Source organism: Macaca thibetana, chromosome 6, assembly GCF_024542745.1.
Source record: "Macaca thibetana thibetana isolate TM-01 chromosome 6, ASM2454274v1, whole genome shotgun sequence".
Classification (NCBI taxonomy): Eukaryota; Metazoa; Chordata; class Mammalia; order Primates; family Cercopithecidae; genus Macaca; species Macaca thibetana.
The window spans coordinates 132,947,588-132,972,959 of record NC_065583.1 but is presented as its reverse complement, the minus strand read 5'-3'; the positions used below and the strand labels follow the sequence as shown (position 1 = coordinate 132,972,959).

Genomic DNA, 25,372 nt, shown 5'->3' with positions numbered 1-25,372 from the left:
CTTAATAAAGGACCAGTTTCTCTGGCCTTTCTCAGGCTGAGAGCAGGCTGGCACCCAGGTGAGTTATGCCCCTATGAGCACAATTAAATTGTAACATTCCATCCTGTTCTGAAATATCTAGCAGTGGAAACTCAGAACTCTGTGGCCTTGGATTAGAGGAGGCTGCAATGACCCTGGAACCTTCAGAAGAACAAGCAGAACCACTAAAGCCTTTGAGAGGTCAACTGAACGATGGCTGTCTCCCCGACATAGGATGGAGGCTCATTCAGGGTACCTACAGCTGTCCCTATGGGTCAGTGTTTATAGGGAAGAAGAGCCTAGAATTGGAAATTGTAATGAGGAGAAAGTGGTCGAGGCTAAGAGACTGTCTCTTAGCCTCAACCCCTTTCTGTGTGGCCACTGTATGGCCAAAGGACAGGTTTCTAGGGAAATGTATCCTTTTTGAAAGACAGCAAGGGAGAGAACCATTGCAACTTGCCAAAGCCCCTCAAGTCTCTTGTGAAGGGTATTTTCAGCTCAATTAAGGAGAGGTGGCAAGGCACGAAGGCTCACACCTGTAATCCCAACACTTTGGGAGGCCAAGGCTTGTGGATCACTTGAGGCCTTGAGTTTGAGATCAGCCTGGCAATAGAGTGAGACCACTACCCCCATCTCTACAAAACCAACCAACCAACCAACCATTAGCTGAGTGTGGTGGTGTGTGCCTGTAGTCCCAGCTGAAGAGGCTGACTCAGGAGAACTGCTTGAGCCAGGAATCTGAGGCTGCAGTAAGCTATGACTGTGCCACTTTACTACAGCCTGGGGGACAGAGTGAGACCCTGTCTCTCAAAACAAAAAAAGGTGTGGAAGAACTCCTCCCATAGTAAAACCCCCTTTCCTGCACCCAGACTTTGTTGTTTCATTCATTCGCTCACTCATTCCTTCATCAGTCACTGACTGAACCCCTCTAGGTACAGATGTTACATCCCATCCACGTGCTGTATGATTAACTGGGACCTTTCTCCCACTATTCCCATCACCACCAATACTCAAGAGGAAATCTTAAGGAGTAATAGTGGTGGGGCATTTGTTTTGCTCAGTGGGTGTACAAGCTGAGGGGGGCACTGGAATGCTGGAAGTCTTAAAGAGGCTATGGAAATAGAGAAGGGTAAAAAAATGATAAGATAGCCGGCAAGAGAGGAGAACTTTGGGGAAGAGAATCAAAAGATGCCTAAGGTAGAATTTTGAAGGCATTATGCATCTCTGTCTCCCTCACGATGTCTTCAGAAAAACAAGACACCCTTCCCCAAAGGCTTCTGAAGTTGAACTGGGTAGGAACCATGGAAGTGCTACATTCTGTTCTCAAGATAGAAGGCAGGTGAGAGCAAAGGCTGACCAAGGAGGCCCAATCAGATCTTTATTACACCCAAATAAAAAGAAGCTGCCCTGCCTGGGGGTTCATGGTGCAGCAGCAGGACGCCCTGCAAATAAACCAGTCCCTAAGGTGGTGTGCACCAAGAAGGGAGCTGAAAGGGCCTTGGGCACAACATTTCAGGAGCATCAGAAAACTCAGTCTTCAGGACAACTCATATTTTAATGCAGCTTTTGACAAAATCCTAGTACAAAAATGCATGATGAACAAACTGACAGTATTTTCAATAAAAACTGGATTTGAGAACAGGACTGGGATTACACTGAAGTAAGTGAAACTGAGTTGTACAAGTGTGAGATCAGATTCTGTCTTGATTTCAAACGTAAATATTCAGTTCAACGTAGATTTTCTGGCATTAATTTTTAATTTTTGAAATGTGGCATCAAAATATCATTGACTTAGAAGACTGAGGTTTTGGGAGCCCCCGAAATCTAGATCTCCTCAGCAGCCCTGAGCCGGGGGCACCCAGGAATGAGCGGACCAAATGTTTCTTTAAAGGCAGCATGATGGGCTGCTCTGCCTATGGAGTAGCCGTTCTTTATTCCTTTACTTTCTTTATTTGGAGATGGAGTCTTGCTCTGTCACCCAGGCTGGAGTGCAGTGGCGCGATCTCAGCTCACTGCAACCTCTGCCTCCCAGGTTCAAGCAAGTCTCCTGCCTCAGCCTCCCAAGTAGCTGAGATTGTAGGTACACGCCACCATGCCTGGCTAATTTTTGTATTTTTAGAAGAGACAGGGTGTCACCATATTGGTCAGGCTGGTCTCGAAGTCCTAACCTCAGGTGATCCACCCGCCTTGGCCTCACAAAGTGCTGGGATTACAGGCGTGAGCCCAGCCTATTCCTTTACTTTCTTAATAAACTTGCTTTCACTTAAAAAAAAAAAAGTATTTATTGTAAAGGCAATCTAGGCCAAGGCCCAGCCTGTATAGGGGCTGGAAGGACAGAGTGCGTTTGGGGAAGGAGGCAGTCACAGTGCATACCTGGAGTGCCCAGTCCCATTTCCTCACCAAGGCCTCCTTCCTCACAGGTGCTGAGGCTTCAGCATCTCGTGAAGCATCTCCTATGCAATAGGTAGTGTGGATTCAAAAACACGAGAAAACGCAGAGATACAATCACTACCCACAAAGAGCTCATGTCAAGCCAAGACACCCTATGGCTGAAGACGGCCAACCCTGTGGTTGTTTCCAGCTTTTAACATTCTACAAGCATTGTTTTTTTGTTTTGTTTTTTTGTTTTTTATTGAGATGGAGTCTTGCTCTGTTGCCCAGGCTAGAATGCAGTGATGCAATCTTGGCTTACTGCAACCTCCGCCTCCCAGGTTCAAATGATTCTCCCAACTCAGCCTCCCAAGTAACTAGGATTACAGGCCCTGGCCACCACGCCCGGCTAATTTTTGTATTTTTAGTAGAGAGACAGGGTCTCACCATGCTGGCCAGGCTGGTCTTGGAACTCCTGGCCTCAAGTGATCCGCCCGCCATGGCCTCCCAAAGTGCTGGGATTACAGGCGTAAGCCACCGTGCCCAGCCTACAAGCACTGTTTTGTTCTTGATGTTCTAAATGCTAACAGCATGACAGAAGCATTTTATTTAGGAGTGGCCTACATTCTATCCTTTTCTTTAAAAACAATATTCAATTCCGGGCAGTTATGACACAGTTAATGATGATCCATTTCAAAAAGGGATTTGACAGATGAAATCCCTTTTGCTCTTTCTCAGCCTGGCAAGCAGGAAGGAGTTAATTCTCTCATGTCTCATTTTCCAGGTGAGGAATCTGAAATTCAGCATTTAAGCAACTTCCTCAAAGTTTTCTGACCACAAGGGCAGAACTGGGACTAAAATCCAAGTCTCCCAGCTCCTGAATAGAGACTGACGGTCCCTTCATTGACTACATATGGGGAATATGCGGGCAAACTGGAGAGCAATTTCCCCCCAGTTCCATCTAAACTTTGCTAACAAAGCAACTCCTGCCTTCAAGCTGATCTCTGGAAGCCACGAGTGCACACTTTGGGCTTGACTCTGAGCTCCCTGCTGGGGATGACAGGAGACTGTACAGCCGCAAAGCTTCATCACTGAAGGAGACAGGAAAAAAAGTGCTTTTCGGCCAGGCATGGTGGCTCACGCCTATAATCCCAGCACTTTGGGAGGCCAAGGAGGGTGTATCATGAGGTCAGGAGTAAGAGACCAGCCTGACCAATATGGTGACACCCCATTTTTACTAAAAATACAGAAGTTATCCAGGTGTGGCGGTATGCACCTGTAGTCCCAGCTACTCGGGAGGCTGAGACAGAAGAATCGCTTAAACCCGGAAGGTGGAGGTTGCAGTGAGCCGAGATGGCACTACTGCACTCCAGCCTGGGCAACAGAGTGAGACTCCATCTCCAAAAACAACAAAAAAGCAATTTCCCACTGTCCTCCCGCGCCCACCCCCAGACTGTCTTCTTTTCCCTGTCTTCCCACCCCCCCACCCAGACTCTTCACCACTCTGAGCTCCCAGCTTGCAGAGGCCCCAGAAACCTCACATCCAATCATGAGCAGTGCAGCAGGCCCCTGCCAGGCTGCCAGGCCGTACTTTCAGGGACTTCACTTTGCACACCAAGGTCCTTGCCAGATCCAAACGCTGCCTTTTTCCAGCCTGAATAGAAAAGAAGCCGCTTAAACTAAGCCAAGCAGCAGCCATAACAACAGCAGCATTCACGGCTGAGCAGGAACGCTGGCCCTCATGGTGGTCTGGGAAAGATGCCGATTCCCTTGACCTGGACAGAGGTGGCGGCGGGTCCTCCCGGAGGCCTGGACAGCAGCCGGCAGCGAGTTGGATGCGATCACCGGATCATGAGCTGCATCACAGCTCCTCTCAGGTGCTGGCAACGGGCCCTGGCCGGTCCTGCATGTTTAAGAAGGCCTGTTGGAAATATCATCATGCTTGAGCCCTCACACATGGTCCACGTCCCTCAGCTGGTCTAGGAATGGCACAATGCCTCTGTGTCCTGGCTGCCGTGAGCTGGCCCAAGGGCCTGACAATCCTGGAGATGGAAGGTCGTGAGGATCTCAGAGCTAGGGAAGCAGGGGACTGTCCAGAAGGCAAGGGAAGGGTTGGAAACTGAGTTAGGCCAGAGCCTAGGCTCCCCTGTGGTGCCATTGCTGCCCACACCCCACATCCCCACCAGACTCGCCCGTACTTTTTACTGCTTTGTGTTGGTATTGGCACTGGTCATCATCAACATCATCATCATGGGTAGCATTCACTGAGTGTAGTGGGCTGGACAGTGGCCCCCCAAAAAGATATGTTCACATCCTAATTCCCAGAACCTGCCAATGTTACATTATTTGGAAAAAGTTTTTGCAAATGTGCTTCAGAATCTTGAAAGGAGGTGCTTATCTTGGATTATCCAGGCGGGCCCTAAATGCAATGAATGACATGGATTCTTAGGAGACAGGCAGAGGGAGGATACATGGAGATACAAAGAAGAGAAGACACAGAGAAGAGGAGGGGCAACGTGGTCGCAGAGGCAGACACTAGAGTGACCTGGCCACAGCTAAAGAACAGGTACAGCCACCAGAGCTGGAAGATGCAAAGACAGAGTCTCAGAGACAGCGTGTCTCTGCCAACGCTTTTATTTTGGACTTTGGGCCTCCAGAACCAGGAAACGGAGGTCTGTTGGTTGAAGTCGCCCAGTTTATGGAAATTTGTTATTGCAGCTCCAGGATGCAAACATCCAGGACACCATCCTGACCATCATCCTCATCATCCGCCATGGCCCTTCCTAAGCACATCCTGAGAATGTACAGCACGCTCCAGGCACCAGACACTCGGCAAGGCTGTCCAACAACTCCACAAGTTGTTTTCATTTAACAGAGGAGCAAACCGAAGTTTAGTGAGGAACTGGCCATGGTGGTTTGGACCCAGAAGAAATGCAACCCTCTATGGACTGCTGTCTCCAAGTAGAAGACCAAAAAGCACTTTGACAGTGTCTCCCTTATTTGCAGCCACCTTAGGGATTTGCACATAGGAAGGAGGTGATCTTGCTTTTGATCCCAAATGATCTTTTTACCAGACTTGGCTCTGAGGCTTGGCTCTTTCTAAAAGTCAGGGAATGAGGAACCGTGGGGACAGGACACGCCGTTTCAAATGACCCAAGTAGTGGTTTTGATGAGTTTGCCAGCACCTAAATAGCTCACATGGGCCTATGGGAATTTCTCTTTCTCCTTGCTAAGGAAGGACTTTGAAGCCAAGACCCCACCCAGAAACCCTTCAGCATTGACTATCACAGCAGAAAAATATCAGAGTACTTTCGCCTTCTTTTTGAACAGAAATTATGGGAAACTGGATTCGCAAGGAGAACATCATAACCTTCCAGAAGTTTCCCATGCCCAGAGAGCAGTGCACCAGAGAAGAGTCTTGAACCCTCTCTGGGAACAGAGAGGAGAATCTTGAAGGTCAGGGTTAGCTCCACCCAGGACTCTAAGGATACAAGCAGCTATGACAAGCCTCAATAGAATCCAGACCAAATGGCTGGAACTTTAGGGACTAAATCTAACACCCATATTCTTAGCTTATTAGACATATCACATACATATGAAGGGCTAGCTGACTTAACACATAGTTTTGCTCGTACAGCAGTACATCATGGACAGGCTGGGCGTGGTGGCTCATATCTGTAATCCCAGCACTTTGGAGGCCAAGGTGGGCAGATCACCTGAGGTCAGGAGTTTGAGACCAGCCTGGCCAACGTGGTGAAACCCCGTCTCTAAAAAAGAAAAGAAAAAAAAAATTATATATATATATACACACACACACACCCCCACAAAATTAGCCAAGTGTGCTGGCAAGTGCCTGTAATCCCAGCTACTCAGGAGGCTGAGGCAGGATAATTGCCTGAACCCGGGAGTTGGAGGCTGCAGTGAGCCGAGATCACTCCACTGCACTCCAGCCTGAGTGACAAGAGTGAAACTCTATCTAAAAAAAAAAAAAAAAAAAAAAAAAAAAAAGAAAAGCCAAAAAACAAAAACCTTGTGGACAGATGTGGCTTCATCCGGAAATAGGGTCTGGACAAGTCCATCCCGAATCCCACAGATGCTAGGCCATTGAGCTCCCAGTTCTTGGCCAGCCTCCATATGCAGGGCAACATCCTTGATGCTGCTGCTTGGGAAATGCTAATTACCCCAGGGGAGCTGGGAAGGAAACAAAAACCAAAAGAGTCGTTTTGGCCTGTTGTGACCTGGCTGACCACCCCCTGCTGGGGAAACCCAGTGCTCTCAAGCAGAGCACATATCAAGTCAACTCTGCAGTATATTCATTCACTCTTCACTGAGGAGAAAAGGAAGGGAGGGGACGCAGGAGGTAATCAGCACCTCCAACGTGGTTCTCCTCAGCTTTCTGGAGTGAGAAGACAGCCTGGTGAGCAATCCCCTCAGCACCCCAGGGCCTGGGGGCGTGTGTGTGTGTGTCTGTGCGCGCGCACGTGCGTGTATGTGTGTGTGTGTGTGTGCAGCCTGCACTATATCCGTCACCTTACCCTGAGTCATCTGGTAGGACAATGGGTTGGAGCCTCAGCACCTGACCCTATGGGTTTTGCCACAGAGGGGAAAAGAATGATAAGGAGCAATAAGAAGCCTAAGGTGCTGGTTTGCTCTACGTGCTTACAGCTGGAGACTGTAAAGCCTGGGTCAACTAATTCACTGGGAGCCAATCTAAAAAGAAGTGGACCAGCCCTATTTATCTCTTTATGGCCTCCTCACAGGACTTGGTTAGTCTCACCAGGGCCTTTACTTTCACAGGTCCACAGTTTCTATCTGCAACTCCCAGATCCAAAAAGTTTTGACAACTGAGTTTTTTTTTTTCTTTTGTAAGGCATCTGCCAGCAAAACTTTGCCTGATCTCAACTACCCTGCAGCCATTTATTGTCTTTATTTATCCTACTCTTATAATAGTTCCACATTTGGCTGCTGAGATATTAATTTATTTGCGAGGTGCTACTCCAGACCCCACTGGATATGTTACATAACACAGTATATGTATTGCTTGACCTTTCTAAAGATTCAAAAAAAGCTGAGTTCTAAAACAGCTCAGGCCCTGAGGATTTCCGATAAGAAATTGTGTTCCAAGGTTAAATGTTGCTATGGACTGAACTGTGTCCCCTGGAATTCATATGCTTGAGCCCTCACCCACCATGTGATTGCATTGGAGGCAGGGACAAGAAGAAGGTGATGAAGGTTAAATGAGGTCATGAGAATGGGACCCTGATCCAATAGAACTAATGCCCTCATAGGAAGAGGAAGAGAAGTCAGTGTGCTCTCTCTGCCATGTGAGGACACAGTGAGAAGAGAAGGTGGCAAGCTGCGAAGGGGACCCTTACTAGAACCCGGCCGTGCTGGCACACTGATCTCAGATGTCCAGCCTCCAGAACTATGAGAAAGTACTTTTCTGTTAAGACACCCAGTCTATGGTATTTTGTTATGGCAGCCCAAGTTGACCAGTACAGATTTTGGTACCAAGAAGTGGGGTGCTGCTGTAACAGATACCAAAAGATATGGAAGCAGTTTTGGAACTGGGTAGTAATGGGCAGAGGCTGGAAGAGTTTGGAGGTGCATGCTAGAAAAAGCCTAGATTGACGTAAACTGAATATTGGTATCAATACGGACGTTAAAGATCATTCTGGTGAGGTCTCAGAAATGAGAACTATGTTACTGGAAAGCAGAGGAAAGGCCATGTTTCTCGTAACATGACAAAGTGCATCTGTAACTTTTTAGGTATGATGGATTTATTTTTAAAAAATAAATAATAAAGTGGCAAAGAACTTGGTGGAAATGTGTTTTGTTATGAAAGCCTGAGTGGACTCATACACACTCTTGCGTTTCTCTGCCAGACTTGGTCCATCAGCTCCTGGGAGGCTTTACCGATTAACCTGACTTTGGTATGAACACTCCCATACTCAAATTCTTTCTGGAAAGTTTGGACTTACTGATGAACTTTTTTACATCTATGAGTGTATCATTTTGCCTATTTTTATGTCTCACCCCAGATGAATAAAATTCCCTCTGGTGTCTATAACAGCCTCGTTGGGGTCCTCTTTAGGCTCACAGCACCAACTCCACAGCCCTGAACACATGGCAGATGAGCAGACATTCTGAGTGGTTAGGCGCTTGCCAAACATATTCCAGAACCCTCCAAAGAGGTATGAAAAGACTAGGAAAGTCTGGAAACAAAGACAATTCAATAAGGTAGCAGATTATTAAATTAACATATGAAAACAGTTAATTGTAATATATGCAAAAATAACAATTTGAAAAATGGAAATGGAAACGGAAAACCATATCCCTATTTTCAATAGAAACTAAAAAGTTTGTATAAGATTTGATACACAGATACATCAAAACTTTGATATATAGATATTCAGTAAGAAATATATATCTTGGCCAGGCACGGTGGCTCACACCTGTAATTTCAGCACTTTGGGAGGCCAAGGCGGCCGGATGACCAGAGGTCAGGAGTTTGAGACCAGCCTGGCCAACATGGCAAAACCTCGTCTCTACTAAAATTACAAAATAATTAGCCAGGTGTGGTGGTGGACACCTGTAATCCCAGCTACCTGGAAGGCTGTGGCAGGAGAATCACTTGAACCTGGGATGTAGAGGTTGCAGTGAGCCAAGATCACGCCATTGCACTCCAGCCTGGACAACAGAGTGAGACTCTGTCTCAGAAAGAAAAGAAAAAAAAAGAAAATTTTATATATATATAAAAATATGTATATAGACAGTCAATAAGAAACATGCCTAACCTATTAGAAAATAACTTTAAAACTATCAATGAAGAAATATGAAATTTTTGTATAATAATGGTATTATGGCTATTTTTTTTCTTTCTTTTTTTTGAGATGGAGACTCGCTCTGTTGCCCAGGCTAGAGTGCAGTGGCACGATCTCAGCTCACTGCAACCTCTGCCTCCCAGGTTCAAGTGATTCTCCTGCCTCAGCCTCCCGAGTAGATGGAACTACAGGTGCGTCACCATGCCTGGCTGATTTTTGTATTTTTTTTTTTTTTTTTTTTTTTGAGACGGAGTCTCATGCTGTTGCCCAGGCTGGAGTGCAGTGGCGCGATCTCGGCTCACTGCAAGCTCCGCCTCCCGGGTTCACGCCATTCTCCTGCCTCAGCCTCCCGAGTAGCTGGGACTATAGGCGCCCACCACCACGCCCCCGGCTAATTTTTTTTTGTATTTTTAGTAGAGATGGGGTTTCACCGTGTTAGCCAGGATGGTCTCGATCTCCTGACCTCGTGATCCACCCACCTCGGCCTCCCAAAGTACTGGGATTACAGGCTTGAGCCACCGCGCCCGGCCTGATTTTTGTATTTTTATTAAAGATGGGGTTTCACCATGTTGGCCAATCTGATCTTGAACTCCTGACCTGTGATCCGCCCGCCTTGGCCTCCCAAAGTGCTGGGATTACAGACGCGAGCCACTGCGCCCGGCCTTATGGCTATTTTTTTAAAGTCTTCATCTTTCATAAATACATAGTAAAAACAATGACAGATAAATGATGATGTCTTGGATTTGTTTGAAAATAATATGGGCTGAGTACAGTGACTCACACCTGTAATCCCACTGTGGAAGGCCAAGGCAGGTGGACTGCTTGATCCCAGGAGTTTGAGACCAGCCTTGGCAACATGGTGAAACCCCACCTCTACAAAAAATACAAAAATTAGCCAGGCATGGTGGTGCACATCTGATGTCCCAGCTACTCAGAAGGCTAAGGTGGGAGGAATGCTTCAGCCCAGGAGGCAGAGGTTGCAGTGAGCTGAGATCACACCGTGGCACTCCAGCCTGGGCGACAGAGTAAGACCCTGTCTCAAAAAATAATAATAACAAAATAAAGAATACGAAGGGTAGTGGGTATGCATGTGGACGAGGCAGCATGGGCTGACGGTGGAGAGGCTGTGTGATGGATACAAGAAGGTTCATTTTACGGTTTTCACAACTTTTGTGTATGTTCTCAGTTTTCCATATTAAAAAGTTCTTTTAAAAAACCTGTTGAGGAACTGGAAGAAAATGTTAAAAGTCTAGCTTGCTTTTAAAGAAAAAGGTTCGATGATTTTTTTTCACTTCAAATTAATCTATAAACTCAATGTAAACCCAATTAAAATACCAACAAGGAGTATTTTTAGAAATCTCCTCTGGAAAAATAACCATAAGAGCCAGCAAAATTAGGAAAGAGAAGGGGGTGGAAGCAGGTAGGGCAGAGAAAGCCTGCTCTTACAAGCATTGAAACTAAGAAAGCTACAATAATAAAAGGAATTTAGTAATGGAGAACAAACAGAGAGGGCAATGGTGCAAAATGAAATTCCAGAAATAGGCTCCAGTGCCTGCTAGGTGCCAGGCACTATTCAACATGTTGAATAATTGGCACCAAGCCAAATAGACAAAAATTCTCCCTTAAATAAGTAAATAAATAAGAACATCTACATAGTGGTAAGTGTTTTAGAGAAAATAAAGCAAGACAATGAGATAAAGGGCAACGGGGGTGACATGAGTTGAGACCTAAGAAACTAGCATAACACAGATGATCTAGGACAAGGGAAAAGCATTCTAGGAGAGGGAGAGCCAAGACCCTAAGGTTGAAATGAGTCCACACATCATGAAACAAAAAGCAGGTTGTGGTTAACAGAGAAGAGGCCAGGAAGATGGGCAGGGGCTAGATTACATAAAGCTTGCAGTGACTAGTGAGGACTCTGAATTCTATTCTAATTGAGATGGAAAATGCTTTAAAGAGTTTTAGTTTGCAGAGCGACACATCTGTTTAGCATTTAAAAGAAAAAAACTGCTCTAGCTACTTACTATGTAGACAGAGGGTTTATACCAACAAAAATATTCTGGAAATGTACTTAACAGTTTGCAATGGTCTACCCAAGAGGTGATGATGGGATAAAAGAGGTAGAAGTGACAGGAATGGTGGCAAGTGGTCTGATTTGAAATATGACTTTAACACAGTGCCAGTGAACTGATGGGTTAGAAGTGGAGAAAAAGAAAGGAATTCGGGATGACTCCCATTGCTTTGGTCAAAGTAACTGGGTAGATGATGGCACCATCAATCAAGAAAGAGAAGATGAGCGGGGGCCATGGGGCAGTAAATCAAGGACTCTAGGCCAGACGCAGTGGCTCATGCCTGTAATCCCAGCACTTTCGGAGGCCGAGGCAGGTGGATCATGAGGTCAGGAGATTGAGACCATCCTGGCTAACACGGTGAAACCCCGTCTCTACTAAAAGTATAAAAAATTAGCCAGGCATGGTGGCGGGTGCTTGTAGTTTCAGCTACTCAGCAGACTGAGGCAGGAGAATGGCGTGAACCCGGGAGGCGGAGCTTGCAGTGAGCTGAGATCGCGTCACTGTGCTCCAGCCTGGACAACAGAGTGAGACTCAGTCTCAAAAAAAAAAAAAAAATCAAGGACTCTACTGTCATATCCATCCATCACTTGAGACACCTATCAGACACCCAAGAAGGAGTGTCAGTTGGCAGGTGGCTGCTGCAGGAGGATGGAGCTCACCTGGAAATTTGTAGGGGGGCATCAGCATAAAGATACAATGAGTGCAGCATTTCAGATCTACAGGGAAAATAGATCTGCAGGGATCGTTTGATAACTGGTGTTGAAGCAATTGACTTTGCTTTTGGGGAAAAAAACCCAAGTTCCAAAATAACTTCCAAATGGATCAAAAAAAAAAAAAAAAAAATACTGGTGAGTGTACGTTGTAGCAAATGGTTCCCCCGCACTCTTGGTGGCAGTGTAAATTTGTGCAACCTTTCTTAGGGACAATATGGCACTGGGTATCAAATTTAAAATACACGTTGACTTTGTTCTAGTAATTCTACTACTCGGATTAATTTATTCAACAGATATACATACAAGAATTGCCTGGGATGTAGGTACAAGGATGTCCACTGCAGAGTCATTGCAGTAAAAAATCAGAAACAAGCAAAGCCTGCCTCAATAGCAGACTGGTTAAATAAATTATCAAACGTCCATAAGACAGACTACTTTGCAGAGGATACAAAAAATGCAGGAAACCTGTACAAGCTGATACCAAACTATCTCCCAGGCACATTACGTGAAAAATTAGCAAACAGAACTTCTTGTGCTTTATTATCCTTCTATGTAAATGTATGTGTGTCCATATACAAAGTCTTTTGATTTTCATCTTTTATCATTCCCAAAGTACTGTTTGAATTTTGTAACCATGTACATATTTTCCATTTAAAAAAACCAATAGGGATTATTTGAACGGTGAAATTATGGGTCACCTTTTTGTTTTCTTTATACTTCTTGGAATATATTTTTTTAAAGCACCCTAACAAATATTACCAGAAAATAAAACTTCAAAGAATATGATCCCACATCCTCCCCACTAAGACTGTGGATAAATCACTTTAAATCTACAGGACAATCTTATGACCGTCTTTTCTAATTTGTTTTCTTTTTTTTTTTTTTTTTAACATTCTGATCTCACTGAGATTTTGTACCTTCAGGCTCTGTTGGAAGCAGCCTGTACCCAAAGCCAAGCTGTAAAAGTTGCAGGGGAGCCACAGAGCTGCCAAGGAGGGTGTTTAATGAGCAAAACTTAAGGGCCGAATGCAAATTGCTAGCAAACACCAGATGGCAGGGGTCAGGGGGAGATGGCCTCAAAGAGATAGTCAGACCACTGGTCAGGTCCAGAGAAAAATGACTCCCATCTGACTTGGGGGGGGCGGTGAGAGTGTCACGTGGTTCACACAGCTGGTGTGCACTCCCCATGATGGGCAGAAGGGGTCTTTCTGCGTAAGCTTATGGCTGGAAAGTCAGGGGAAAGGGAGGGATGGAGGCTACAAAAGGAACGAGGTAGCTTGTGGTGGAAATGGAGTGTCTTGGCCTATGTGAAAATTCAGCTGCAGGGCTTTTGAGGGCTAGCTGTCCTGAAATCCCAAAATGTGTAAACCATGTACACACACACACACACAGCCTAAAGACTGAGAATGCGCTAGTTCTATTTAATCTTGGAGGAGAAAATTAACAGAATTAATTAAACCGTTATTAAGAACTTTAAACGGAGATTAGCGCTTATTTTCACATTTCTTTAAACTTTAAAATTATACTCTTTATTTAAATACAAAGTTAATAGTATTGGATAGTGCTGGCCTTATTTGTTGTAATGAAGCCTTGTTCTTAATTGGAAAGCAAGAATGTACCATTCCACCTCTCCCAATTAACCACCTTTATTGGAAGGCGGGCTTCCGGAAACACAAAGCTATCAACTAAGGCACCGACATTCTCCCGGGGGGCAGTTTGCCCTAACCACGGACTTGAAAGAAAGAAAACTGTTCGCATTGGCTTCGCACACCCAAACTTAGACCACAGACACGAGAGCGTCCAATTCAAACGCTGACCCCTGCCTCAGCCCCTCTGCGAAGCTTGTGTCGCAGCTCTCCCCCTCCCCGTGGGTCCTCCAGGAAACGCACAGCAGCTGCTTCAGACCATCATTGCTACCTCACTCTCGCCTCTAGTTTAACCAGTCCCAGTTCCTTTAAACTCGCCAGTTGGGTCCAATTTTCCAATCATATAATTATATCTATCTATGTGTCTTAGGGAGAAGAAAGAATGCGATGTTCCAAAAAAAATTATACCCCTCTTTTGGTTCTATACTATGCATTTTCTGCTTCTGGTAAGGAATCTAAGCTATGCCACTACAATATATTTAGTTGGAGTAAACTCCTCTCCAGCATTCCTTCTTTTAAACATATTATTCCTTTTCTTAGGAGAAACTAGCTCAAGGGAGCTGGGGGTATTGAAATGGAGTCTCTATGGTCACCAAAAGCATCACATGCCCTGAGAGCAACAACAGTTGCTAAAATCAGCTTGTCAGTTATCTTCAAACTCTAATTTAACTTATCTTAAGGTAAACTTTTTATTATAAGAACTTTTGAGAAGTTACATAGTTTCGAAAACTCTTCCACATAGCATTTTGTGATCCAATATGGTAGGAGACGTAGTGTTGACAGGAAGATAGACACAGACACGTACGCACATGTTATATATATTATACATATATAATGTGCATATGTATATGAGGAACCTATACATATGTATAGGCTTATGCCTGTAATCCCAGCACTTTGAGAGGCTGAGGTGGGTGGATCTCTTGAGGTCAGGAGTTCAAGACCAGCCAGACTAACATGGTGAAACCTCGTCTTTACGAAAAATACAAAAAATTAGCTGGGTATGGTGACACATGCCTGTAATCCCAGCTCCTCGGGAGGCTCAGGCAGGAGAATTGCTTGAACCTGGGAGGCGGGGGTTGCAGTGAGCTGAGATTGTGCCACTGGACTCCAGCCAGGGCAACAGCGTGAGACTCTATCTCAACAAAACAAAAGTAAAAACAAAAACAAATAAAACATGTTTTAAGTATTGATGAATCAACAGTCATAAGCCTTTAATGTTCATCACATGTTGAAAGAAAAAAACAGTAATTTTCCATCCAAGTCGCAGCCCCATATTCAGAAACATTTAGTGATATCTGGCAATGGTCTCCATTCATGGAACAAGTAAAATTATTTGCATATATGGTGGGAATTATTTTACAGGTGTTGACCTTGAGGACAAGAAAGTTGGGAGGGGGTAGGTGGGGGGATCTTGGGAAGGAATTCAGATCTGGCCAATCCCCAGAATGGGTGTCCACAGTCAGCAACTGTCCGAGGGGCCAAGGCCGGCTAGGGAAGCACAAGCTAGATCTGCGGCCGTCGCTGTGGGGCAGGCATCTCTCAGAGCTGCAGGGGACAAGCTGCTGGGCTGGGCAGAGGCTCCGTGCACCCACAACAGGAGGTATCTACAAACCCAGCAGGGCCTGGCCCTTGGTCAGGGATTTCAAGGACAAGCCAGCATCATTTCCAGAGAGCAGTGGAATAATTAAGCTCGCACGTCCTGACGAGAAGGTTGGCAGGTCTGGCTGCAGAGCCACAACAAGCCTGTTCCTGGCTGCCCGAAATGTGTTCACCACCAGGGTCTGGCCACAGAAACGGGAGCCACATGCACATCGATTCCAGCCCCTCAGGGCAGCAGAGGAAGACTTAGCTTCCTGAGGCTGGCATAAATGAGGAGCCTTTTTTTTTCCAATTGGCTTCCCAAGTGCAAAGTTCCTCCTCAAATCTTAGGAGGCGGAATCCCACAGCCAGCTGTCCTCACCTCTCATTAGCAGTTGGTCTCAGATATTTTATTTGAGCCCAGAACCCTTCTAATTTCTTCTCTGATCAGATAGATGGATGGAAGTCTTTCTTTTGCAATGTCTACCAAGCAAAAGTTTGCCATTTCCCCACAGGCTCCATCCCTCCATCTGACAACAGCCTTTCTGTGAAGAGAAGCTTGGAGTCACCATCAGACTTGTCCCCTAGCACCCCAGGCAGATCCTTGTGACAGTCGGCTGGGGCCTTGTCCTCCCCAAGCCCACCATCCATTCAGTTTTCTGGTGACACCTACTCCACCCATGAACGAATTAAAGAGCAAATGAATAAGGACTTGACAAGACTTCTCAATCATTTCATGAATGTGAGGCATTATAAATATAAAATAATTCCATATCAGATATCCAAGAAAAATGCTCTAGAAGATGCATTTACACCCTTTGGAGCTAAACATTTTGAGGATTGTGGTGTTTGAAGATTTGATAAAATTCTACAAACTGTGTGCTTTTATGTAAGTTTAGGCATTCCACAGACACTTGAAAGGTGAGTTTAATAACTTTGGGTTTACATAGTCTCAATACTACAGGATCTAAGAAACTTAACCTCCAGGGGGAACCTTCAAAAATCTGGTATTGAGGCCAGGCATGGTGGCTCATGCCTGTAATCCCAGCACTTCTGGGAGGCCGAGGCTGAGAGATCACTTGAGGTCAGGAGTTTGGGACCAGCCTGGCCAGCATGGCAAAACCCTGTCTCTACCAAAAAAATACAAAAATTAGCTGGGCATGGTGGTACACGTCTGTAATCCCAGCTACTAGGGAGGCTGAGGCACGAGAATCGCTTGAACTTGGGAGGTTTAGGTTGCAGTAAGCCAAGATGGCACCACTGCACTCCAGCCTGAGTGACAAGACCTTGTCTCAAAAATAAATAAAAATAAAACAAAAATAAAAAATGCAATTCAACACAACACAATACACCACAACACAGTACAACGAGAAGCATCTTTTCAGATCACAGTGCCCCATAAGATACCTGCGGGGAAACCCAGTGTCCTCCTCAGACACCACGCCTTTCACCTAAAAGAACATCTGCCTCAACCCACTTCTTAAAATCCTCAGCTTTGGAGAGGGAACCTTTTGAAAACAGAAGCTACTGGAAATATTTTTATGCAGAAGCTGCTTTGCAAAAGCGAAAGAATATTTTGCTTTCCATAAGAAAGCTTGGAATCTGTGCCAATCCAGCATGGATCTTTCCGTCAAGGGCAGGGCAAAGAAGAGGCACCTGTCAAGTCATCTTACTAGGAAGGTAACACTCTGAGAAGTGTCTCCCACAAAATGGAGAGCCTTTCTCCTTGGTCAGTTCAGTGGAGGGGGGGTTCTGTAGTCAGAGGCCACTATCCTGCCCACACCACCCTTCCCCATATAGTCTGGCAGGGCAAATGTTTTTGACATCACTAAGTGTGTAAAAGAAAAAAAAGTAGTTGAGTGGGGAGAGTTACCTAATGAGGTGGGACCCTAGCTATTTCTCCCTTTGACATAATTAAAAAGGAAAAAAAAAAAAAAGAAATATAGGCTGGGCATGGTGGCTCTCGTCTGTAATCCCAGCACTTTGGGAGGCCAAGGTGAGCAGATTGCTTGAGGCTAGGAGTTCCAGACCAGCCTGGCCAACATAGTGAAATCCTATCTCTACAAAAAATATAAACGTTAGCCAGGTGTGGTGGCGAGCACCTGTAGTCCCAGACACTCGAGAGGCTGAGGTGGGAAGATGGCTTGGGCCCAGGAGGCAGAGGCTGCAGTGAGCCGAGATGGTGCCATTGTACTCCAACCTGGGCGACAGAGCGAAACTCTGTCTAATAAATAAATAAGAAATTCCACTGAAAACACCCAGGCTGTAGGGGGTGCTGTGATGAATCACCCTACAGAGACTGACATCCCCAGGCTCCAGACGTCCCCCACCAGAACTGACTGTCCCCAGGCTCCAGACGTCCCTCACCAGAACTGACGGTCCCCAGGCTCCAGAAGTATCACCACAAGGCTCTCAGGTGCCAGCTCTCTCAGGAATTCCCCTCAGCAGCTGCTGCTTCCAATGCAGGGGCATAGAGCCTTGGATCCCAGATCATAACTCTTAAGGGCTGTGCTAGCCCAGAGCTCTGGGGTGAGTGGGAGTAGGCTGAGTCCTTGGCGGATGCACTGCAGTTGGTCTCATTGTGCGAGTACTGTCCAGGAGATTCCTCCAGGATTTTCTCACTAGGAGCTGGCTTCCCTGGGAATCTAACCTGCAACAGACACAGGCCTGCCCTAGGGAAATGCTCACTGACCATCTGTGCCCCAAGTCTGGAGTCCTTATAAAGACCTTTATTGATGTATAATTGACATGCAATAAACCACACATATTTAAAGCATACAGGTTTGATAACTTTTTTTTTTTTTTTTTTTTTGAGGTGGAGTCTCACTCTGTCACCCAGGCTGGAGTGCAGTGGCACGATCTCGGCTCACTGCAAGCTCCGCCTCCCGGGTTCACTCCATTCTCCTGCCTCAGCTTCCCGAGTAGCTGGGACTACAGGCACCCGCCACCACACCCCTCTAATTTTTTGTATTTTTAGTAGAGACAGGGTTTCACCGTGGTCTCGATCTCCTGACCTCATGATCTGCCCGCCTCAGCCTCCCAAAGTGCTGGGATTACAGGTGTGAGCCACGGCGCCTGGCCCACGTTTGATAAATTTGAACCTATGAAACCATCTTTACATATGGTTATATATAAAACCACCATTACCCATGAAACCATCGTTACAACTAAGATAATGGACATACCCATTAGCCCCAAAAGTTCCCTCCCTTCCCGTGGTCCTCCCCCTTCCTCCTCTGCTGCTGTCCTACCATCCCCATTCAAGCCCCTAAATGTTGGTGTGCTTTCTACCCCTAGATCAGCGTGCCTTTTCTAGAATTTTACTATATATAAATGCAATTTTGCTGTATGTACTCTTTTTTGGTCTTGCTTCTTTCACTCAGCATAATGACTCTGAGATTCATCCACATTGTTGCATGCGTCAATAGCTCATTTCTTTTTATCACTAAATAGTATTCCATCATATGGATATACCTCCTTTTTAAACAAATAAAAAAAAAATTTTAGAGACAGGGTCTCACTCCTGAATGGTTTTGTCCCAGAAGCTCCCCTGAAACCCAATGAAAGGCTAGGGAGGGCAGGACACAATAATCCACTATCATTCCCCACCGCCTCGGCTTGACAATAATGCAACCCTTCTTGGCAACTGAAGCTTTCAAAGCTTTCAGCTCTTATCAGCTATGAACCACTTTTCATTTTGGTTGTTTCTCCCCAAGCAGGGCATTGCTCCTAGGTAGATTCATCCTTTTTTCATAGGGCTGACCCTATCGAGGGGACACAAAGGCCTAGAACAAGGGAGTGAGTTAAGTCACCCGGCAGGGGAAGGAATAGGATCCGCCATGTCTCTGGCCTTGGGGAAAGCAGTCCTCAAAGCCAAACCCCCCTTTTTAAGAATTTCCTCCAGGGAAGCCATATGCCTTAGACAAGTCACTTGAAATTTTTCCACAAGGCCGGGCGTGATGGCTCACGCCTGTAATCCCAGCACTTTGGGAGGCCAAGGCGGGCGGATCACCTGAGGTCAGGAGCTGGAGACCAGCCTGGCCAACATGGTGAAACCCTGTCTCTACTAAAAATACAAAAATTAGCCAGGCGTGGTGGTGGATGCCTGTAATCCCAGTTACTTAGGAGGCTGAGGGAGGGAGAATCGCTTGAACCCAGGAGGCAGAGGTTGCAGTGAGCCAAGATCACACCATGGGTGACAGAGCGAGGCTCTGTCTCAAAAAAAAGAGAAAGCAAAGAAATTGTTCACAAGTCCCTTTCTTTTGCTGTTATATTTCTGCTCATCTTCCTACAATGTCCCTCCCTGCCCTCCCCACAATCTCCATCACACCCCAATCTCTTTGGCCTTCAAGTCTATTTCAAGTGCATGCTGCCTCTCTCAGTCCCTCTTGTCCACAGGTCACTCCTTCCGACCTCTGAGGCCCTCAGTGTATATGTCAGAACAAGAGTGCTGTCCTATGAATCCTGTGCATTCTGTCTTTTCAAGTAGGTTAAGACCTATGAGTGCTTGAAATACAGGGATCGTACTGTACATTTTTTTTTGTTTATTTCACCCTCTGCACTGTGGATTTACACTGAGTGATTAATGAGCTCTTGTTAAATGAATAAATGATTACATGAATAAATGAATGAATGAATGAATGAAAAAACCTTAAGGCTAACTCATGGCCAGTCCAATGTTTGTTCAAAGGATAAACTTAAGAGTATAAAATAGGCATTTTCCTTTCCTGTGATGAGTTGGGAACACATAGAGTGCTCACCTGAGTTTTTATGGGTAAGGAATTCAAAGTTCTTCAAGGAGTCTGGGTGCGGTGGCTCACGCCGGTAATGCCAACACTTTGGGAGGCCAAAGAGGGCAGACTGCTTGAGCCCAGGAGTTTCAGACCAGCTGGGGCCACATGGCAAAACGGTGTCTCTACCAAAAATAGAAAAATTAGCTGGGCATGGTGGCGTGTGCCTGTAAAGTTGGAGGATCACTTGAGCCCAGGAGGCAGAGGTTGCAGTGAGCCAAGATCACACCATTGCACTCCAGTCTGGGTGACAGGGGGGGAGACTGTCTAAAAATAAAAAATAAGAATAATAATAAAGTCCTTCAAGGGATAAGAATGCTGATAAGGACTGATAGAATGTAAGACATTGATTGGGCCACGTGATTCTGGAGTGCAAGGCCTTAGTGGAAAGGGCACCTATTCTGGAATAACTGCTTTTCTGGATTGTTTCTTTCTTGGAGTATTTTTTCTATTCCATGCAAAATGTTTAGTACAATGCCTAGATCAAACTCATTGCTGCTACTATTATTATTATTATTATTATTATTATTATCCCTTTGACAGGATTGGGAGCCAACACAGACAGGGCCTGAGCAGCCCTGAGCTGGGCAGCCGAGGCCATCTTACCAAAGGCCTTTCCAAAAACTTTGCTTCCTGTGGGTGGGCATGGCCAGCACAGCCTTTCCTTCCTATTGTAAGACCCAAAACTCAGGGCAGACTTGGAAAACGGGTGGGAGCGGGGAGAAGGAGCCCACGAGCCCACCAGATTTGGGGCTTCAGCCCACCTCTAGCATGGACGCAAAGAGCTGCACAATGAGAGCAAAAGCGCCTGGAAATAAATGGTCCCACTTGCCAGCCAATGCCCTCTGTGCACCCTGTTCTCATCTTTTAGGAGAATTGGCTGATAGGACACAGGATCTGAGGGTTTCTGGGTTCCCCAACCAAGTATTTTCTTCCTCTAAGCTCTGTTCTCACCCTTTCCATCCTCCCTCCTCAGATTCCGTCCACTCCTCAGCACCTGGTTCCCACATACAGGGTGGTTGACACAGAACAGGGATCTGGTGCCTTCTGGGGTTTCATGATCCCACAGTCCCACACTTGAGTCGTCCACCCCCCTGGGTCAGAGGACAATGTGCCTCTCCTTCTCTCTGCCCTCATTTGTAACACTGAGGCAACAACAGCCCCCACCTGGAAGGGTGGTCACACTGATTACATGAAATAATGGAAAATGGAGCTCACGGTACCATACCCGCCACAAAGAGCAGCCATTCATGTTTTATGACTCCCAAATGTTTCATTTGTCCCCAGACTTGTTTCCTCTCCAACTTACACATTGCCATAAAAGGTCTCATCACCACTCTCAGTCGCCCAGATTCAGAGGCATCCAGTCAGCCACAAAATTCTATCTTGTCCTCCCTCCCCGGCTCCCCCTCCTCCTACAGCCACCACCCGAGACCAGGCTGCTCTCATCCTGCGCCTTCACTGTTCTAATTGCCCAATTCAGTGGTTTCTAGACATCTGGCTTTCACAGGCCAATAAACATTTTACAAATTATTTTTGGAATGAAACTATTTCTAAGTGTTTTTGGTTTTGGCCAATAAAGATGCTAAATAAATATCACTGAGAAATACCATACTCTCATTAATGACAAGACATTCAAGTTCCTCCAAAGGAGAAAGGCCGTAAGTGTAGCATAAAGCTCTGTTCTTTAAAATGAGTAATTAGTTTACTCATTAGTCACTGTCTTGACTCAACTGTCCTCATTTCTCACTAGACTGAAACTTCAGTGCTGACTGGTACCTTCCTTTTCACAGACTGTATTTGAAGCCTATTGGTCTAAGTCATCTTTCTGACTGGCTTTGTCCTCTTGGGCTGCTGTCACAAAGTACCAGAGACTGGCTGGCTTATCAACAACCGAAATGTATTTCTCATGGTTCTGGAGGTTGGGAAGTCCAAGATCAAGGCTCAGGCAGATTCAGTTCTTATTGAGGGCTCTCTTCCTGGTTATGACCTCAGTGGTGGAGAGAGACAGGAACCAAGTTATCTGGTATATCTCTCTCTTTTTTTTCTTTTTTTTGAGATGGAGTCTCGCTCTCTTGCCCAGGCTGGAGTACAGTGGCATGATCTCAGCTCACTGCAAACTCTGCCTCCTGGGTTCATGTGATTCTACTGCCTCAGCCTCCCGAGTAGCTGGGATTACAGGTGTGCACCACCACGCCCAGCTAATTTTTGTATTTTTAGTAGAGATGGGGTTTCACATGTTGACCAGGCTGGTCTTGAACTGCTCACCTCAGATGATCCACCTGCCTCTGCCTCCCAGAGTGCTGGGATAATGGGTGTGAGCCACCGTGTCCAGCCTATTATCTCTTCTTATAAGGGGAGTAATCCCATTGTGAGGGCTCTATCTTCAAGTCCTAATTACTTCCCAGAGTCCCCAGCTAGTAATACCATCCCATTGATGACTGAGGTTCCAACATATAAATCTGGGGGACAAAAACAGTCTGTAGCACTAACTAATCCCCATCTGCTCTATCCCACACCAATCTTTCCCTAACTCGCCTCATGCACACACACCCTTCCTATGGGAAAACAAAGGAGTCACATCCTCTTGTTCTAGGTAGGACTTATCAAACATAGCATCCCAGGTCCAGCCAGATGGCTTGTCCCAAAGTAACAGCTGGCATTTTGGAGCTCGCAGTGCATTCCTCCATACAAACATGGAATGGGGAAGACTCCCTCACATCAACTCATACATACTCACTCTGTATCGTGCAGAGTACAGAACTGTCCTGTGCAGGGCAGGCCTGTCCTCACGGTCCCACAGAACCCGTGGTCAGAGGGAAGAGCGTTGCTCTGGAGAAGAGCCCACGTTCCCACCTATGTCCCACGGGAGCCCTGCCACTGACCCTTAGAGGTCAGCTGCCCCTTCTCTTTTCCCCACACCTGAGTACCTTCCTTACAGGAGCTCTACAGGGCAGTAGCAACTTTTCTTTCCCTGTAGTATCTCAAACCTTCTCACTAAACCATGGAAAAAATGTCTCCTAAGAATTTTTCCTATTCCCAATAAGGAAACAATGGCTAAAAATAACAATGGGCAAAGTGACAGCATTTCTAGAAGTCTACAAAGTGTTTCATTATCAGAATAATTCCTGGGGTTCAGTGTTATGTAAAGGGAGCCCCCGCTCTGTCCAGCCCCATCTGCCTTAGGCCCTTCATGTTCCATAATTGCTTCTTCTTTGTCTCTGAGAACCACCTGCTCACCCTACCGCTCAGAGACAATTTCCTCTAAACCTCCTAGAATTTCAGGTTGGCAGACCTGTGCCTCTCACTGTCCATACGGAAGGTGCCCTTCCTCGCATTTTCCTCTTTAGAAATTCTGAGTAAAGAAAAAATACTGGACTCTAAAGTGCAAAGCGGGTTCTTTGGGTACTGAGAGGGCCCTAGTGAGATCCTTATGCACCCTGAAGGAACACTGATTTACTGTTACTTCCAAAGCAAGGCTAGCTCCTCCCTGGATGAGCAGGGCAGGAGGCACCGGGCTGGTGGGCTTGGCAGGGAAAGAGAAGCAGCAGCCATGGATTCCATTAGCCTGGGGGAATCAGAGGGAATTAGAGGGCCTGACCGAATCCCACACTGGCAGGGACACCTTTGAGCCTTTGGGTCCAGCCAAAGCACGCCACTCACTGGAGTGTAGACTGCTGCTCCTCAGAGGGTGGCCCACCAACTGGCTGTAGCAGCTTTGGCCAGGAGGGCAACAGAAATGCAGACTCTCAGGCCCCTCCCCAGACCTACCGATTGGAATCTGCATTTTAACAAGACCCCCAGATGATTCCTACATACATTCAAGTTTGAGAAGCAGTATTCCACAACACCTAGGACAGTTGTTTTCGAGGTAGAGTGATTTTGCCTCCTAGGGGACGCCTGGCAATGTCTAGAGACATTTTTGGTCATCACTATTAGGAGGTGCTAGTGGCACCTAGTGGGTAGAGGCCAAGGATGCTGCTAAACCTCCTACTGTTCCCGGACAGCTCCCACAATTATCCATCCTCAGGCATCAGAAGTGCTAATGCTGAGAATCCCCTGATCTAGGTGAACACATCCAGGAGAGAAGTGAGGAGAGGTCCTAGAGCCCCACCCCTCCGGGTGAGGACTACAGACCAGCAGCTTCAGCTTCAGAGAGGAGCTCTTTAAATGCAAAACTTCCGACCTGACCGCATAACTCCAGACTCAGAGCCTTTGCATGGGTGGACCCCAGGAATCGGTGTTGAATGAGCTCTCCATGTGATCTGCATGCAGGCTTTCTGGTTTCTTGAATTTTGCATTGAGAAGCATTAGTGGAGGCTGCGGATGCCTGGCCTTGGATAGCCATCAGGAAACTCAGGCTCAGCCAGGCTGGCCACTTGCCCAAGATTTCACAGCAGGAGGAACCATGATCTGGATGTGAAGGAGGGCCGCACTAGTGGATGTCGGGGGCCGTGGGACTGGCACCAGGCTCTTTGAGACACAACTTCAAGGACAATGGCTTAGAGGTTGTGCTGCTGCTATGAGCACAGCACGCCAGCTCCTGGTCCTGATGCTGACCACAGGAGTGTCCTGACATGACACTGCACAGGAAAAGGAGCCTTCAAAGCTCTCAGACGACAAACGCCAGCGACCATGGACACAGAGTTACACACACTATGCCCTAGCAGTGAGAATAAGGAAGACGTTGGTGACGGAACTATTTTCAATCTGCTCTTACCCCTTCTATGTCACCTCCTCTGGAAAGCCCTCCTCAATGCCCCTGATGAAATCCTCATCTGGTCGTACTCCATTCCTTGCACTCATCTTCCCATTGTCTGACTGTACTGTGACTGACTTCTGTGAATCCTCCTGGCCCACAGGACTGAGAGTTCCTCGAGGGTAGGAATGGATTGTAGCAGACGTTGTGGTCCTAGCTCCCAGCCCACCCTTCCTGGATCACCTAGGGACAGTTCTGCCTTTCTCCTTGAGGGTGCTCTCAGGCCTGGGAGGTACCAAGGAATTGTGCCTCCAAAAGCAACGTGCACCCAATGAAGGCATAAGGGTGGGAGTTGATAGGTAACCCTGAGTCCAGGGGTCTTGGTGGGGCAATTCTGAGATGTGTTCCACATAGACTTTTAGCGATCCACAGAGGGCTGGAGCACTGGTTGTCACCGCAGTTGCCTCATTAGCACACCCTTTGTCAGCTCCCTCCCTTCTCTGTCACCTCCCTCTTCCTCATTTCTGTACCCAAGTAAACTTCCTACCCCAAATCCTTGTCTCAAGGTCTGCTTTAAAAGAAACGCAAACTGGCTGGGCGCTGTGGCTCATGTCTGTAATCCCAGCACTTTGGGAGGCTGAGGCAGGCAGATCACGAGG

The 25,372-nt window shown here is 46.5% G+C and overlaps 1 protein-coding gene across 1 annotated transcript in view; it reads right to left on the bottom strand.

Moving 5' to 3' along the window:
• The window catches only part of PDZD2 (PDZ domain containing 2), a 480,171-nt gene that overhangs the window by 423,432 nt on the left and 31,367 nt on the right, over positions 1-25,372 (bottom strand). The window lies entirely within an intron of this gene.